The sequence below is a fragment of the Sinohyriopsis cumingii genome, chromosome 8 (genome assembly GCF_028554795.1).
Source record: "Sinohyriopsis cumingii isolate HCF-2022 chromosome 8, ASM2855479v2, whole genome shotgun sequence".
NCBI lineage: Eukaryota > Metazoa > Mollusca > Bivalvia > Unionida > Unionidae > Sinohyriopsis > Sinohyriopsis cumingii.
This window is the reverse complement of record NC_142968.1, coordinates 104,678,221-104,697,629: the sequence shown is the minus strand read 5'-3', so window position 1 is coordinate 104,697,629 and position 19,409 is coordinate 104,678,221. Positions and strand designations below refer to the sequence as shown.

Sequence of the window (19,409 nt, the reverse complement as noted above, 5' to 3'; positions counted from 1 at the left end):
CTAGACTTCATGAGCATTCTTTCAGTTAAAACATTGTATCACCATCCATTGAGGAGGGGTAATTACAAGATTTTCAACTAGACGATACATGTATGTTAAGGCTTCTGGATAAAACTCTGTTTTCATATTGGATGTCTGAGCAGCAGCGTATTCATTTAGTACCAACTAGACCATGAGATGAATGCATGCGTAAAAGAAGGTTCACTGCCATCCTCAGAGTAGTTTAGGAGATGTGATGACAAATTAGCAGTAACAGACAAATGGATGGATAAGAAATGATGCGTGATAGACGATCATATAACCTCTTCTGTTCTATGACAGGTAGAGCTAATAACAAGTTTTAATAGTGCCTAAAGTAGAGTAAACCATGCCAACCCATATATAACTAAGCAGATCTAAACCAAAATTTAGCAGTACAGAAAATGTATTATGTGATCCACTGATTTTCACCGAAGTATATGAAATCTCTCATTCACTACTGAAACCTGTTTTTCCTTTCTTATGATCTTCCTTCTGGTAAGTTCCACTATCTGATTTGGAATCACCAATGTTTATTCATCAATGACAGATCTAGATGGGGCTAGCTGGATAATTTTATGCTTGTTCGGAAGGTACAGTGCTCATGTTTCAGAATGATCATTCATCATTTGTTTAATTTGAAAATATGTGTCACGCATTATGAGTTGATAATACAAATCACCGAGATATATAACACATGATACCAGTGGATTCCATCATAGCAGGCTAATCATGTGACTATCTCAGTGCAAATCAAAAACAAAGGTCATGCACCAGAAGCCTGGTCAAATCAGGTACAACAGATACATGTAGTGGCCTAATTAGCCGGTAATTATCCTGGATTATATTAATAATCACACATATAAGACAAGAAAAGAACAGGTGGTATTTGAATGATGGGGTTTTAGTATTTGGTGATAGGGTGTTTAATTAACTGAGTACTTTGTAATGGATGTCAGAAAACATTAAAGTGTTACAGTGGGTTCTAAAGTGTCACATGGTTAAAATGATAGCGCAGTGGGAATGCTACACTAATTTTGGGCCCAGTGAGAACACAGAACACTTTCAACTGTTAAATATATCAAGCAAATAAATTTACTGTACTTTTCAGATGATAAGCCCTGCTGTGATGTACATTATGGTCATCAGATAATCACAGTTTTCATTTAAGACTAACTGGACATCATACAAAGGCATATGGTGAAAACCCCAATTCAATATTACTTTCTGTTTAAGTGGAGATGAGATAGCAACACTTTTAAGATGGCTGCCATGGTGGCCATATTGGATGTCAGATCGGAACCATTTTTATTTAGGATTAGCCAGACATCTTAAGAAGTCTTTGGTGAATACCTCATGTTGACACAATCATCCATAACGGATGAGCAGAAATAACAATATTTTAAACATGGCCACTGTAGTGGCCATACTAAACTTATTATAAGTATCACGGTCATTTAAGCCAAAGAGGTGTTTTGGTGAAAGCTCCATGCTGATATGACCATCCATTAAGAAGTAGCGATGACAAGACTTTCAAGATATCTCAGGTAATGGCCACAGTGCCGGATTACCAAAAGATCAACGGACAGAACAGATAGCACAAAGTTAGGCAAATCATTTAATGTTGTCACAAATGTAATGTCCGCAACGCTTGAACATGACGCAACATGAGGTGGTCACTGTACAGAGGTACATGGAGGACTTTGTGAATTCAGTACAACACTACGGACTTGTGGTCTCCAAAGATTTTTCATTTATGGTTGCGTTACCAGATGCTTTTGTAAATATAACTCACACTGTGGAAGTGTTTTTATAAATATAACTCACACTCCATATTAGTCAAGGGATTATAAAATGTCATCACTCTGTGTGTCATATTCGAAATATATCCACTCCTTGATTTTGCTTTGGTGCACAGAAATGTACTTTGTGTATACAGTCTATAACCTTCAAGTCATGCCATCAAGTATTCTAACTTTTTTTAAGGAATGAAACATTCAGAACTAAAATGGTCAAAGAGTTTAAATTTTTGAAAAATCCGATTTCATATCAATGCTTCTTGACAATGCTTCTTGACAAATATTTGTATACGCCGTATTTGAAGTGAACGATTGTCAATGCATCTAAAGCCAATTTATTCTGAACTCAAATAAAAAGACCTAAAGAATGACTGACTGACCTATTTATTTCCAGCACATCCTTTGCAAAACCATAACTGCAAGCAAATAATATAATATACACATATACTGGATAAATAGCGCTTATGCGTGTTTTGAATAATACCAGTTCTAAAATTACATCAACCAGTTCTAAAATTACACAACATAAAACAACTGAAAGGTATTTCTGATGGCAATTTCGACTGCATACTAGTTATGGGATTTGTTAAAAAATTTAATGTTTTGACTAGACCTATCATTCATTCAGTGTGTCCGTTACTACTTATTTTCCTGTCATTCAACACTACAAAGGTTTACAGCAATACATACTCTACACAATTAAAGAAATTGTAATTCCATAATTCAATCTAGGAAGTGTTTCCTTTGTTTATGATCGAAGGTAACTACAAAGGTAATTGATGTACCAGTAGCAGTGGTACCATCTAGGTAGCAACTGTAACTTACTAATATATACCACTGGACAATGGCTGATATCAGGACCGGGAGGAAAACATTGCTTTACTTGAAATATTTTGAGATCGGTAAAATACAAAAGTCAATTTGATATGACTGTATTGATTTCTTTTCATATTTGAACTTCAGCAGTTTCAACGCTGTGTGACAAAACAAAATAGTTTGAAAAATAGGGCAATTTGAGCACATGGAAACTGGAGTCAGAGCTTGTAATTTATGTTATAAGAAGTCACCAGCCCTGGGCCAGTATCTGAAAAATATTTCTATGGACACTGATACCACAAATACAAGTGACTTTGGCATCCCTAGACATCCATCACATTTCAACCAACTAATGTGTACGTAAACGGAACATGCGCAGGTGTGTGTGTGTGCGTGCGTGCGCGCGCGCGCGCGCGCGTGTGTGTGTGTGTGTGATTCACATTTTCAATGTAGCTTTAATATTTTTGTCATATGGCCATGATGTCTGCAGTGTGGCAGTTTATAGTGATGTCTAGCAATGGGGCATCATGCCACAGACAAATAGGATCATGTCTCACCCAGTGATATTCTCCGGACACTAGGCCGACCAGCCCAACCGCTAACCTCTTAATTCTGAGCGCCAAGCGAGGTAGCTGATATTCCCATTTATATGTCTTTAGTATGACTCAGCTAGTGTTCAAACCCACTACCTCCAGAATCCGAGGTAGATACTCTAACCACTGAGGCCACTGGAGCAGTTTCCATCATAAAAGAGACTTCAGAGTAGACACAGTCAGACTAGCAAGTATACTTTAATCTATGGAAAGTGGCAATATGGGATGCCTAGTGTGAGAGATATTCTTGTAAATTGGGCATCTAGTTACCCTGTCAGTCAATCAGGGATCATGCTACTCAACACGTTATTTTGTAAGAAAGACCAATACAACATCAATATCAGGGTGGATACCTTACATTGCATTAGTGAGATTTCATAAAGTTCAAAAGATAATTTATTTCCCTAGAATACAAAGTGAAAGTTTAACAGGAGCTTACACTACTGTGAATAATCCTCATGTTACTGTCCCAGACATCACGCTAGGTTTTTTATTCCAACATCTTGAGTATGCAAGATATTTTGCATCCCTTAGTTTCAATTCCATATGATACTGAAATTATGCAAAGTATATTTCATATGGCAATGTGTCAGGTGTCTCATGCTATATCTTGTAAAGGTTTTCATGGAAATATCTATAAATATGGCTGAAATTATAGGATTATTCACTTTTTCATCCGAAATGCAAAACCATTATTAACTCCTTAAAAGGCAACATTTGGCTGCTGACAAACAATAAAGCATGGTGGGTAGGTATAATTCACTTGATCGTGTTCTGAGATACATGGTCTAACTTTCGTTTTGCTATCAATCACATGAATACCATAACTGGTACACCAAACACCCATTCCCACATTTATGAGCGTCATTCAGTGCATTCCCCAAGAATCAGTAGCAGCTTCGTATCTCGATTATGGTAGGTGGCACCCCAAAAGTCTCTACCTACTATATTATCAAACACCTCATGTTTCTCAACTCAAATGTAACCAACTGACAAGTTTTGGTCACGGAAATAAATGAAGTTTTTTTTTTCTACATAGTCAACCCAGTTTTCTTCATGGAGCAACTGTGCCCAATTGACTCCAAAATCAAAAAAGTTCTTTGTTTATAGCATGACATACAAGCCAACAAAAAAGTGTGACCACAGCATGGGATGCAGATCTCAAGTTCAAATGTGTCAATAATGGTAATATATATTCTTTAAATCAAAATGACATTGTTGTTTGAACTTAAAAGCCACAAAATCAATAGACGTATTCCTTGTCTAAAATATGAGTCATCCACAAAATGTGGTCAAATTAGGTTGTACAAAACTTAAAGTATTTTGTTGAAACTGTATTTGTGGATCTTTACCCCAAAATCAACAGGTGTCTTTAGTCTCAAATGCATGACATCCACAATATCTTCGTTTATATTATGTAACAAAGAACAGAAGATATTGTCAGTAAACTATATTTCCCTAAATGGTCAGCTACCCTGACCACTGACTACAAAATCAATGTAACAGTATGAATTTTGGAAGATGATTAATGTACCATAACTGAGTGGAATCTTGTTTCGGTCAAGGTGACATGTAACAGTTAACTTTAACTTATAGGCTTGGCCCGCAATAAATTACTGCCTACGAAGGATGGAATGGTCTGTTGATTGATTTTTAATTAGGACCTGCTGGAATACTGGTTAGAGATATAGAAGAGGTGACATTAACGTGGGGTTAAGTGGCGGGAAACGAAAACGTAGAGACAAACCAGAGGCAAGTCTGTGTCATTTGGATTGTGTGCGTGTGATTTTGAATTTTAATGTAGCTTTCCCAATTGTACAGTCATATAGCTACAATTCTGCAATACGGAAGTTTATAGTGATGTCTAGCACTAGGGTATCATGTCGCAGACATGTCGCGTGATGTGCCACCCAGTCACCTTATAGTAGGCCGACCAGTCCTAACAATAACCTCTTAATGCTAATCGCCTAGCAAGGCAGCTCTTAGAACCATATTTTATAAGTTTTTGGTATGACTCTGCTGGGGTTCGGTCGCTCAAACGCCGGCATCTGGGGCGGACGCTCTAACCACTAGGTCACTGGAGCAGTCTAGTACCATTTGGAAATAAGTGTCTAAACTTAGCCTTTCCTGAATAGTTATTAATGAAGGTGGACCAGAGAGAATTATTCTAACTTTTATGGGGCGGTTAAAGTTATAGCAGTTATATCTATTTAATCCTGGTGGTCTAAGTTAAATGAGGGCGTGCTTCCATGACCAAAAGTCAATGTTTTAAGTATTTTTCCCCAAACGTTTTGGCAGTCCAAGTTTTTCTGTGGAAGTGGATGCTCCACTCAAAGAAAAACGGCAAGCATCGTTTCTCATTAAAACATTGTCCAAGGGATGGGTGTCTGGAAGTAAGGGACACGAACACATTCAGTCATAGAAAAGAGCGTGTCTTGGTAAGGATAAGGGGAAAAGAGCTATATATATATATATATATATATATATATATATATATATATATATATATATATATATATATATATATATATATATATATATATATATATATATATATATATATAAACCACAAAGTGGGGAAAGAGAACAGACAACCAGGTTATGGCCGAAGACACAAAAGAGGCTGGAGAGAGAAAAGAGAAATAGAAATACAGCAAATCTGATCTCTCACAAAGACTGAATTTGGAAGGACGAGGCACAAGCAGGTTATGCTTGCATGCCAAGTAACGAGTTTTATTATTCACTCGATTCTATGATCAAATTTGTTTTATCGGTATAACATTATGGATAATTATATTTCTTATACAGTTTGAAAGAGAAAGTATATCATTCAAATTTCCTGTTCAATTTCATTGTTTTTATGTAATTGATTAAATTGTTATATTTAACATCCGGGGGCTTGTGTTGTTCTATTCTATATCTCTGCTCGTATCTCTGTAAGTCCAGTCCAGTTGTTGTTGTTGCAGGGTTTAACACCATTTTTCAGCACAAGATAGGCTATACATGGCGGCCAGTATTAATGGTGGAGGAAGAACCCGGGAAAACCGCCAGAAAGAACCAACGACCCACGAGAAGCTACTGGCAAGCTTTCTCATATACCCACATTGTCCGAATCTGTGACTCGAACCCACGCAGACAGAGGTGAGATGGCAGTGATCCGTAACGGAGAGCGCTTTAGACCACTCGGCCACTCGGGGCCCCAGTCCATATTTGACATTGTTATTTATTCAATCCGGGTAATAATGCCACGGTCGATCGTCTGCTAGATAATAATAACCAACAAAAGCGACATGCAACAAGTGGGGCATGCTCTCTCAATCAATTAGTGTCTTTCTCCCCTCATATATGATCCATTTCACATGGTTTGATCAAGGCACTGAGTATACATGTAGATAACCATCTTCAGACTTTCAGTCCTCGTCACCTTCACTATTGATACCTAAAATTAATCAGATTCTTCCCAAAGGCATGCTGATCAAATAGTTTGGTAACCACAGATTGTAGGGAGCCTAACTTATTCCTAAGAAAATAAAGTACAAGCTGACTGACCGCTGGAAAACAGGTGCACATATAATAGTATCACATGGTTGTTGTATAAAAAATATATAAAGAAACATTGAGGTTTCCATGCATTGCTAGAATGTACACCACCAGAGGCCTCAAAATGATGGCCCATGGAATTATTTCTTGCAGCCCGCAACGATATATGGAATTTGTTTTGTTGTTGTTGTTGTTATCGGGTTTAATGGCATATTTCAGTACAAGATAGGCTATACATGGCCTCCAATATAAATGGTGGAGGAAGAACCTGGGAAAACCCGAGAAAGAACCATCAACCAAGAGAAGGTAATGGCAAGCTTTCTCACATACCCACACTGGCCGAACCCGAGACTCGAACCAACGCAGACAGAGGTGAGATGGCAGTTATCCTTAACGGTGAGCGCTTTAGACCACTCTGCCACTTGCGGGCCAACGGAATTTGTACAAAAACAATTAATAATACTAAAATAATTTACTTCTTGTTTCCGTCATTTTTACATGCTACCAAATTTTTTATGAATAACTTTTTACATGTCAAAACTTAGTAATCTTTAAATTTCAATAAATGTCGAAACTCGTTAGTCTTTGAATTTAAATGTTGAAAATATCCAAGTTATATTTACTCCAAATGTCAGACATAATGTAGTTTTAAGTTCAGTTATGGCAATTATAAATTGTAAAAATAGGTCACTAAGTGAGATTTTATACTCACATCTGTGATGCCAATTAATGCAGCAATATATTGATTAAAATATATGAACACTTAATTATCATGTAAATAATTCCAATTGGACCTAGTTTATCATTGGAAAAATATTTCAATATAAATCAAGGAAAAATCCCTCTCTTTTTATTTGCGTTTTTAAACCAGGTTAATTGGAAGATCCAAACTGCACCTTTTCCTACTTGGATATACAAAAGAAAAATTCATAGTTCAGCACCCATTTCAGTTATGTTTTGTTCAAATCTAAGTTTAGTTTTCTCTTGCTGGGATTATACTATGCAAATATAAAAGCAGCTCATGAGTAACGTCTAATTTTCATGCACAAGATTCCTTGTCACATTCCAGAAAATAACAACAACAATCATGCTACAGACAAATAGTATTATGTCTCATGCAATAGGGCATCATGCCGCAGAAAAATAGGATCATGTCTCACCCAGTGATATTCTCCGGATACTAGGCCGACCAGTCCAAACACTAACTTATTAATGCTGAGCGCCAAGCGAGGCAACTGATATTCCCATTTATATAAGTCTTTAGCATGACTCAGCTAGGGTTCAAACCCACTACCTCCAGCATTCGAGGCAGATACTCTAACCACTTAGGCCACTGGAGCAGTTTCCATCATAAAACAGACTTCAGAGTAGGCATAGTCAGACTAGCAAGTAAACTTTAATCTATGGAAAGTGGCAATATGGGCTGCCGAATGTGAGAGATATTCTTGAAAATTTGTCATCTAGTTACCCTGTCAGTCAATCAGGAATCATGCTACTCAGCACTGTTTATTTTTTTTTAAGAAAGACCAATACAACATCAATATCAGGGTGGAGACCTTAGATTGTATTTTTGGGGTTAAATGAAAAAAAGTCCCACTACTTACAACTAAAATTTTACTACCATTTTTCTGACATGTGAGAAACCTTATCATTCCTGGCACCACAGACACATATTCGTTGCTTATCATTTACGGACAAATTATATATAATAACTAATAACCCATATGTTATTTGGGTATAGAATAAAATCCCCACAAAGAAATGAAGGATAGGACATAATCCCTCCGCCAGAATAAGTTTTTTTTACCTTTTTAAACCGTGAGAAAGTTGACATCATAAAAGCCAAGAAAAGGTGTCCCAAAAGAGAGTTGACATAATAAAAGCAAGAGATCATTAAAAGAGAATTGACATAAAACAAAAAGCAAGAAAAAGTCTCACAAATGAGAGTTGACAAATAACGAAAAGCACACAAAGTGTCCCACAAACGAGTTGACTTAAATAAAAACCACGATTGCGTCTGAACGAGAGTTGACATATAATATAAAGCTTATATGTGGAATATGAATGACAGACGTTGTGAATATGTGCTGTTTTGAAGAGTATAAGACACGTAAACCTAGGATGGGTTACTCATGGAAATGAGCAATCCACATATGTGAACCCATCTAAGGTATTTGGGCGGATGCAATTATAGCAAACATTTTCACTCGGCAACAATATAACAATTTCTTGTCCAACCTCCATCACACTGTATGTGAACGGCTATCGATGCCGACACCCCAATGCATGTATATAGTGATGACGTTATTCTGTAGAATGCCTTTCGAACCTGTGTATTATGTCTGGACATACCCATATATCGCAGCCATATACAAACACCAGTTATTAATCCGTGTTGAAAGGTTTACTACAAGTGGATACATCCAGATACCTTATTTATAAACAAGCAGAGCCATAAAAGCGTGAGTATTTATTTACTCTACGTGGATGTACTCAGATACCGATTTCAATGAGAAGCACTCGATTTCATAGATAGAAAGACATGACATTATTTCGCGTTCTGACTTGGGATGGATTTCTTTTGCGATGCGACAAAAGTGTAGATACAACGAAACAGGATTGTTAAACTTACAGAGCCTGATTGAAACTGTTCGTGGCTGAGATTATATATTGTCTACCAGTTATATTAGAGAAGACAAACGCTGACAGGCAAGTAATCATTTATATTTTTATATCCCCCATTATCATGTTACGTGTGTGTATGTCACCAAACTGTTTTTATTGCATTTCTAGTTTCAGAGATATCCAGTATAATCGGTATTCACGAACCAAGCCGCGGTAATTTGTAAAATTAGGAAAATTACACAAGCATTTCCTCATATAATAAGAACAATAACTTTTTTACTTATTACATAAAAAACTGGGCTGCATATTAATGACAACCTGAGGGTTGATAAAAGTGTAAGAAGTGTAATTGAGTTCTTCATTAGACATACACACAGACAGACAGACACACAAATACACACATACACACACACACATACACACACACACACACATATATATATATATATATATATATATATATATATATATATATATATATATATATATATATATATATATATATATATATATAAAACAGTGACACCTAATAACACTACAATTATCAAGAAATACAAGTATTAAAATTCCAAGGGAAAGCTTGGCGACTATTGATTAAATTCTATTTCTACAACATAAATGTGTGACTGTGAAGTTCCTTGTTATAAGCAAACTCGTTTTTTTAATGTACTCTTATGGTAAAGAGTGTCATTAGGCAAAGTTACGTCAATAAACCATTGTTTCTCGTTTGCTGTTTTTAGTTTGTGAATAATTTACTCGGTAGAATATTTCAGCAGGAAACACACAAAGCATATTATTTTTTGTTTCAAAAAAGCAAATCAGACGGACAAAAGATTTCTTTTTTAAATTCATAGCTTTAAATAAATGTTCAATATTTATAAAATAAATTAGTATTCCACGCAACGCTGAAACACCTCCGCACATGCGAAGAACACGCACGTAACACTATAAAAATACCCAAAGAAGATTAAAAAAGTTTTTAAAAATGATAACCTCAAGCAATATTGTTGTTGTTGAGTATTCATCTGCTACAATTATCAGACGCATTCAATCATCATACATAATATATTTAAGTCCGTACTCCGAGACTTTATTATCTCCCTTTTTTTAATCACTATTATATACCGCCATGTTGGCCTATTCTGCGCGTCGGGTAATTCTGCGCAACGATACGTCATTTCTGTAAACAGTTTATCACGTGCTATTTTTGGTCAAAAATCCGTTTTGTATCCAGAAGGAAGAATCGTACATTAATTAAGAAACGTTATATTCATAAAGTGTACAAAAATATCCTACATTTAGACTTGAAATGCACATAAAAATGTGATTTCTAAATGACCACGCAAAGACCCACTCCATTACCTTCTTGAAAATGTAACCCAGAAAATGCGATTTACTATGCATCTTTTAGAATCATACAAATAAATACATTATATAAAAGATGCAAAGGAAAGCAAACACAGGGCCTGGGAATAAAGAAAGGAAAACGAATATGAACGGAAACGAGACGCCTGAAATGTTGGTGCACTAGACTTCACTGTGCTTGTCAACAAAGGTAAATTATAAATGTAATACTAAAAGCAAAGCATGTCTATTCGCATCTTCAAGGCAGAAAATACTAATTAATAATAATATAAATAAATAAAATGCATGTCAGGAAGAATTCTATAAGTTTTTTAAGCTCAGTGATATTTATGATGTCGTGGCCATTATGACATTGACTCAGATGATGAGATGAAAATGTGTCCGCTATACACAAACAACTGGCAAGGGGGCGCAGTTTCTTCCATGGTTTCCACAGCCTGATATCAGTCAGTATACTCTGCAGATATATTCTGGGGAGGATGAGACTAAATATCATAGTCTCATTTCAGAACAGCTTCGAATTTTGGATAATTGTTTTGATTTTTGGCGGACTAACATCATGTTAGATATAAAGAATCGAACCTCAGAATGAAAGATTACCTTTAAAAAAATGACATTTAACGACGTTTCGCCATCAATTAAATACCAACGATTTCATATTATTAAAATGTCATTCCTTGAAATTAGTTTTCACAGCCATAAACTGTTGTTTATGTGTATGTTAATGACGACAGGTCATCATATCTTTGTGACGCCACTTTGGTTATTATATTGCGTGTCTACAGCAGCCGACGCTTTCTTGTTTTTTTTTTTGTTTTTTTTTTTTTGGGGGGGGAGGGGGTAAATTATATTTCTACGGAAAAGGCCGTTTACGTCTTCAGTCAGGGTGGCCCGGTCAGCTTCGGCTGTTATCGTGTTGAAGCGGATAGCCAAACCGTGGCCTGGTGGAGAAATACGAAGTGACTAAAAAATGACCACCACGATATATTGGCCACTAGGAGGCGCTGCTAGTGCTAACAATGTTAACTAAGGTTACCTAAAAATTAATAATGAACGTAAACTCAGACCTTGACGACAAAGAAAAGTCAGATTCATATTAGTTGTCTTTTTTCACGTAATCTACGTTTTAAGAAATATAAAATTGCTTAAAATCCGAGTCCAAAAGGAGTTGCTTAATGAAAACCGGTGTTGACAGTCCGCCTGTCAATATGCACACATAACCATGTACATCACGAAGTCACAGCCCACCTTAGAAGAGATGATATGAAAACGTGCCTGCTCTGTGCAAGGATAGCACAAGGGTACGTTGTTTTCGCCATTTTAGTTTCGCCTAGAACGGTATCAGCAAATTCTTTATGCATATACAAACAGTGACCACGTAGAACTTTCAGCGCTATATTGAAGACTTGTGTATGATAAACAGAATATCATTTCAAACGGTGTCAACGCGTGTAAATTATTCATTGAATTTCGTATAGCGAATGTACTCATTTATCAGCATCTGCTGACTTCAATTCATATACATGTATTTCAAAACTTAATATATAATTTATGTGTGTAAGTTTCTGCGAATTTATTAAGTACTTATTGCACATGAGTGATTGACAATGATATATTTATGTAATTTTTGTGGCAATTACCTTTAACACTCGCGATGGTTTAAAAATGTTATTTATCCATATTATTGCTTTACTTGTACGAAATGAATTTTTTTCTGGGTTTATTAAATGTTGCGTGTAGTGATTTAATGTATTCCTTTAAAATTAATTTCACTTGGAACATTATTCCTATGATATTGCCCGTTGTTATGCTTCTCCGTGTTTATTTAAAATTATTTCTTTAACTTTTGAGCAAGCAGCATTTCGCCACAAATTAAATGTTTTTATGTACATTCAATCAAAGCAACAGTTACATTAATAAATAAGGAACATACTGGGTCAGCCCATTTTTGCCTGTATTTATTTTGCATCTAACACCACAAGTACGATGGTTATTGAAGTTTTTGACGTGGGAGAAGTCAAGTTAAGTTATCATAATATCCATTTATTGAAGAGTGCAATATCCATTTTTTTTTTTTTTCCATTCCATTTATGACTGGTTTGCATTTAGACATATATTTAAAGTTGTAGTTGCCGTTGTAAGATGCGTAAAGAGATATTAATATATTTGAGAATCGATCAAGAAAGAAGCAGTATATAATAAACCTTCTCCTTGTTCCATTAGCCCTATGAATAACCGCATGTTGTTAAAGTAAACAATAACATAAGTATATAATTCCATTAGCCCTACGTACAACCGCATGTTGCTAAAGTAAGCAACAGCGTAAGTAGACAATTCCAAAAGCCCTATGTATATCCGCATGTTGCTAGAATATATAACAAGTTAAATAGATAATTCTGCATTGGACGAATTATGTCACAATAAAAATGTTGTAAATAGGCATTAATGTACCAGAACTGTTTCTCATGATTCATAAGTTCGAAGATGCAATAGCATTAGAAATCAATACTCAATTGATAAAACTCCTTTCCACTTTAAACCGTCACTACTTGCATCGAATCTAATTAGTTGGAAATTGTATTTAAATGAATATTGGGTACTTGTTTATGACAAAATATTGAGGGAGGCGTCAATGCTTCCAGTAGCGTACATATATTACACATCAATCGTTTTGAACTTGGATTTGTAATGCTTCACTTCTTTTCAAAGATGTCTACTTGGGCAGTCTGAGATTAAAAAAATGACGGCTTAATATTGCATGTTGATGAGTAGCTGACAGATACAGACAGATATGTCAAACGAGAATGCAATTTGATATGTGTGCATTGCTGCTTGAGCATCAAGTTTAAGTTTTACAGTTTTCATCTGAGCGTCTTAAGAAAGGCGTGAGAAGATCCAGTGGCGTGTCATTTGTCGAAAAGTAAAATGTAGGACATTAAGTTGTGCTCATAACATTTTTCAAAAGAGACATTATGGGTAGGCTAATGTACCCATTTCATTTCGATCTTTTAAATTATCTACATGTGTTCAAAGTGAGAGAGAACATGATAATCCATTTAAATCGTTACAGTCGAATGTAAATAAATTCCAATTACTTTATTTTCCTCTCTTAATCTATGTTGCATACATATCTCGTTTGCAATGAGTTCTCTCACTCATGTGTTTAGATATTGCGTTTTCTTTACGTTTCCTTATATTTTTATATACACGTGTATGTATGTATATGTGTGTATGTGTGTGTATGTATGTATGTATGTATGTATGTATGTAATGTATGTATGTATGTATGTATGTATGTATGTATGTATGTATGTATGTATATGTGTATATATATATGTGTGTGTATGTATGTATGTATAGGGGGCCCCGAGTGGCCGAGTGGTCTAAAGCGCTTACCGTTCCGGATCACTGCCATCTCACCTCTGTCTGCGTGGGTTCGAGTCCAAGGCTCGGCTAGCGTGAATATGTGGGAAAGCCTGCCAGTAGCTTCTCGTGGGTCGGTGGTTCTTCCTGGGTTTTCCAAGGTTCTTCCTCCACCAGTTATACTGGCCGCCATGTATAGCCTATCATGTGCTAAAAAATGGCGTTAAACTCTAGAACAACAACAACAACAACAATGTATGTATATGTATGTATATATATGTATACGTGTATGTATATGTATATATATGTGTGTATGTATGCATATATATGTATATGTATGTATGTATGTATGTATGTATGTATGTATGTATGTATGTATGTATGTATGTATGTATGTATGTATGTATGTGTGTATGTATGTATGTATGTATATGTGTATGTATGTATAAATATATATATGTGTGTGTGTGTATATATATGTGTGTATGTATGTGTGTATATGTATGCATATGTTTATATTTATGTATATGTGTGTATATGTGTATGTATGTGTGTATGTATGTGTATGTGTGTGTGTGTATGTATGTATGTATGTGTGTATGTATGTATATATGTATGAATATATGTATATATATATATGTGCATGTGTGTATATATGTATATATGTGTGTATGCATTCATATATATGTATGTGCATATATGTGTATATATATATATATATATATATATATATATATATATATATATATATATATATATATATATATATATATATAGTGTACTGTAAGTCCATTAATGTCAAGCTATGTTCCTATCTTATCTGTATTAACGAAATATTAACTGAATGAAATCTCTTCTGAAGAGGAAATAAAGAAAGTCATACATACATACATACATACATACATACACACACACACACACACTCACATTCATAGATACATACATATATACATACATGCATTCATACCTACATACATACATACATACATACATACATACATACATACATTCATACATACATACATACATACACTCACATACATACATACATACATACATACATACATACATACATGCATGCATGCATACATACGCACGCACGCACACACACACACACACTCAAAGTGAAAGCAGATTTTTACGTTTTACTGTGAATACGCACAATGACAAAAAACAAAGACACACAATACAGAAAGTTTAGACGTTGGCAATAGCGATTAGCATTCTATTTCTAGAGTAACTTATCACCCGGTAATATACCATTGGTTTGAGTAGCGTGTTAACTGAAGTTGTTAACACAGATGGCTAAAGTTAACACAGATGGCATAGTTAGCACAGATAACATAGTTAACACAGATGACAGTCAACACAGATGATTGTTAGTAACTTGTATCTCCAAATAATGGTTATCGACGAGAGAGTTTGATGGAAAAAGATGCATATGTTTATTTTGCAAATAATTTAGAAAATATTATCGGAACTGTTGTCAGTGAAAGAAATTTGTGCATTATTTCCAGCAGAATGCTCTACCGATGTTTTGAAATAAAAGCTATTGCACTGTTAAAGGAATAACATTCTTTTCAAATGGTTTTGTTCCACTATCCTTTTTCAGTCTATATAAAAAGGTGCGTTAACTGGTTGTGTCATTCGTTCTCAAGCCAACCAACGAACAATATGTGGACCAGTGTTCACGACTATTTGTACCATGTATTTCGACTTAGAGTATTCAGTGTATGTGAAAGCCTGCTAAAGGATGAATGTTATCTTACCGACAACTATATGGATTACATGGATTAAAGAAGTCTATGCGGAAACGAAACGCTACTTGAGAGTCTTTGAATTTGGTCCGTTGTGAGACGAAACTGAAACTAGCGAGGAGTCAACAGGTGCGTCATCTGTTAGGGAAGTTAGTTAACCCACTATCCCAAATGGCCATTTGCAGGGCTATGGGGGCAGGGTCCAGTTTTTATGTACAAATTTAATGCCGCAATCAGCGACCTAGTATAAAAAATCATAAAAAATCAAATACACAAGTGAGGTCAAAAAGGTCCATATTTTTAGATACCTATATTAAAACAAAGCATAAGAATAGTATTCACTTGACCAGAGAAGTCAATGGCAGTTCACAGCAGAAGAGGTTTATGCACCCCAACCCCTATTTTATACCTGCATTTTTCACATCCAAATGCCAATTTTGACAGCATGTGGTGCTCACAGTGCAAACGCAAACCCTTTCCCTGGATGAAAATTTTGAAAAACATTGTCTACTAAATAGTTTGATGCAATTCAGAATAGTTGTCATCCAAGCCGTTTTTGAGATACTCTAGTTGCCTTGAACCCACGTGTTTACTGCTATGGGAGGCTAGCTCTTCTTCCTAGTCAACTATTGGTATTTCACTATCAACATACTGCACAGCAACTATGGAAGGTGTACATGCCTGACATCAATTTCAAGAACAACACAAGCCCAAAACACATAGTTCACAAATATATCCATATCTATAAATACTAAACAATAATAGCTGAAAAAGTCACACCATAGCCTTAAGTTAAGAAATTTGCCAGGGGCCAATTTACGAAACTGGACCCTGCCACCTTAAGAATTTGGCTAAAAATGGTTTATGTCAAAAGTTGTGTACATATCACATATTTAGACATGATCTAGTACAATGGTATAAACGAAAACTTTTTGTGCACAAAACTAAAAATGGTATTAAGCTTTTAAAAAAGTTACCTCTTTGCGGCAAAAAGCACTGCATTGTTTACATTGTGAATTATGACTGACTGCATTTCTTGCAAGATTTCAAATTGTTTGCAACCTACAATGCTTTTGGTCTTTGTTTACCACCATAGCATCAGTACAAAATCAAAATTCCTTTACAATGTTTCATGAATGTCAAGAAGAGATCTGGAAGTTATAAATTTTAGGAGGGAATGACAGAAATGCTATGTTAGGTATCAGTGACAGAAGTGAAAAGTTTCTATAAACTCTTCTAGCAAACTTAAAGAAATCACACATTTAAGTAAATCATGTGCTTTAGAAGTACTCTGAGACTGATATAAAAGAAGTGGTTCCTAACTTTTCATTATCATTCTGGAGATGCTAATAGTAGCATCAGTGTTGTGTCAGTGTGTGTTGTATGTGTGTGTGTGTGGGGGGTAATCGCAACACAAGTCTAGCTAGTCTGGAGAAGTCAAAGTTTAATCAGTTAACATTAGACAATGCTGGAATATTGATATACTGATGTGTGGGACCCTAAAACTTACAAAGTGTCATATCAAATAAATTCATTGATACATAGCCAATGAAATTGACCATACATATACAAATTACTCAATACAATTTAACATAGAAATTTCTTCTCAGACACCAATTTACTTTCAACTGACTTTAATGTTTTCTGGAGTTTACAAAATCATAGTAAATAATAAGATAAGGTATAGAACAAATATTTAAAGTGGAAAATCCAGTTCAAGGTAAAAATCATTTCACCGGCTTGGCTTTTGATAAGCACGTACCATAAAACAACTCCCGCAGAAGCTAAATCTGTCCGTCAAAGTCACTCTCTTGTGCACTTAGATCAGAATGAGTATCTGGATGAGACTGAAGCTATTGTTTCTTTCAGCATGACTAACCGATTAATCCTAATCTCCTACCATGCAAACTGAGACCTGCAAAAAGAAAAGAAACCAGTGATATTGATGTACTTTTAACATTCAGTGAAAACATAAGACTTTCAGAGGAGAAACTGTATGTGTATTGTCAAATGCATGAAGCTGCCACTTAATTTTAAGCTTTTCCCCCTTTGTTAACTGAAACTAGAAATTTCAAGATATATACATAACACTGAAACATTTTCTATTATCACCCAAGTGTGAGATATGAATCTCTTATGTCAGCTTCAGAGTAGGGTCATGAAGGTAGAAACTATGTCGGTGTGCTAAAACTTTCATTCTTTTCACCAAAATATAGCAAGTAATATGCCATATGCATCATTGTTTCTAAGACCGTTCAACTGGTGACATTCAATATTCACAACAGTATGTTTATGTATGATTCCTCTGAATTCTATCTGCTCCTGTGGAGTTAAATTACTTTAAAGAATATATGTTGACATGCTATGCAATTGTTTAAGTGTGTCTGTATTGAAATGTGAAAATTATTCATAAAAATAGGGCTGCAAAACCTTGACAGCTACAGAAAATACAAGACAATACATTATGGTTACCATTTTGTTCCCATATTTAGTAAGTTAAGTCCAAAATATGCTACTTTGTCATGATGTAAACAGTTCTCACATGGATGTAAAAAACACAGTTACCTCCCTCTCCAAAGAGCGTTACATACAACACTAAGCGATATATGGAAAAAGGAAGGAGATATAATAAAGTTAATGCATACACATTATTTAAATAAACACAAAGAAACAAAAAAGTATAATAGATGTGGCTGACTGCACCATCCAAAAATTATGAATTTTCCTTAAGGGGGCAGGGTCCAGTTTTTATGTACAAATTTAATGCCGCAATCAGCGACCTAGTATAAAAAATCATAAAAATTCAAATACACAAGTGAGGTCAAAAAGGTCCATATTTTTAGATACCTATATTAAAACAAAGCATAAGAATAGTATTCACTTGACCAGAGAAGTCAATGGCAGTTCACAGCAGAAGAGGTTTATGCACCCCAACCCCTATTTTATACCTGCATTTTTCACATCCAAATGCCAATTTTGACAGCATGTGGTGCTCACAGTGCAAACGCAAGCCCTTTCCCTGGATGAAAATTTTGAAAAACATTGTCTACTAAATAGCTTGATGCAATTCAGAATAGTTGTCATCCAAGCCGTTTTTGAGATACTCTAGTTGCCTTGAACCTACGCGTTTACTGCTATGGGAGGCTAGCTCTTCTCCCTAGCTAACTATTGGTATTTCACTATCAACATACTGCACAGCAACTATGGAAGGTGTACATGCCTGACATCAATTTCAAGAACAACACAAGCCCAAAACACCTAGTTCAGAAATATATCCATATCTATAAATACTAAACAATAATAGCTGAAAAGGTCACACCATAGCCTTAAGTTAAGAAATTTGCCAGGGGCCAATTTACGAAACTGGACCCTGCCACCTATGCAGAGCTGTTGGAAGTACAGATACTGCTCAATCATTTTTTTTTAATGTTTAACATGTCAGTGTGTGTACGACTTTCAGAACTATGATTGTGCACATGTGAGTAGTTCTGGGAATTTCTTTCCTTCGTTAAATGTTTATATATATATATATA

At 35.3% G+C, this 19,409-nt stretch overlaps 1 long non-coding RNA gene across 1 annotated transcript; it reads right to left on the bottom strand.

Moving 5' to 3' along the window:
- Nucleotides 1-17,493: 17,493 nt before the first annotated feature.
- LOC149794297 (uncharacterized) lies at nt 17,494-18,896 on the bottom strand. Its single transcript, XR_016422622.1, has 2 exons — nt 18,825-18,896; nt 17,494-17,791 (listed from the first exon to the last, which is right to left on the bottom strand). It is a non-coding gene; the product is annotated as an uncharacterized LOC149794297 (long non-coding RNA).
- Nucleotides 18,897-19,409: the final 513 nt, after the last annotated feature.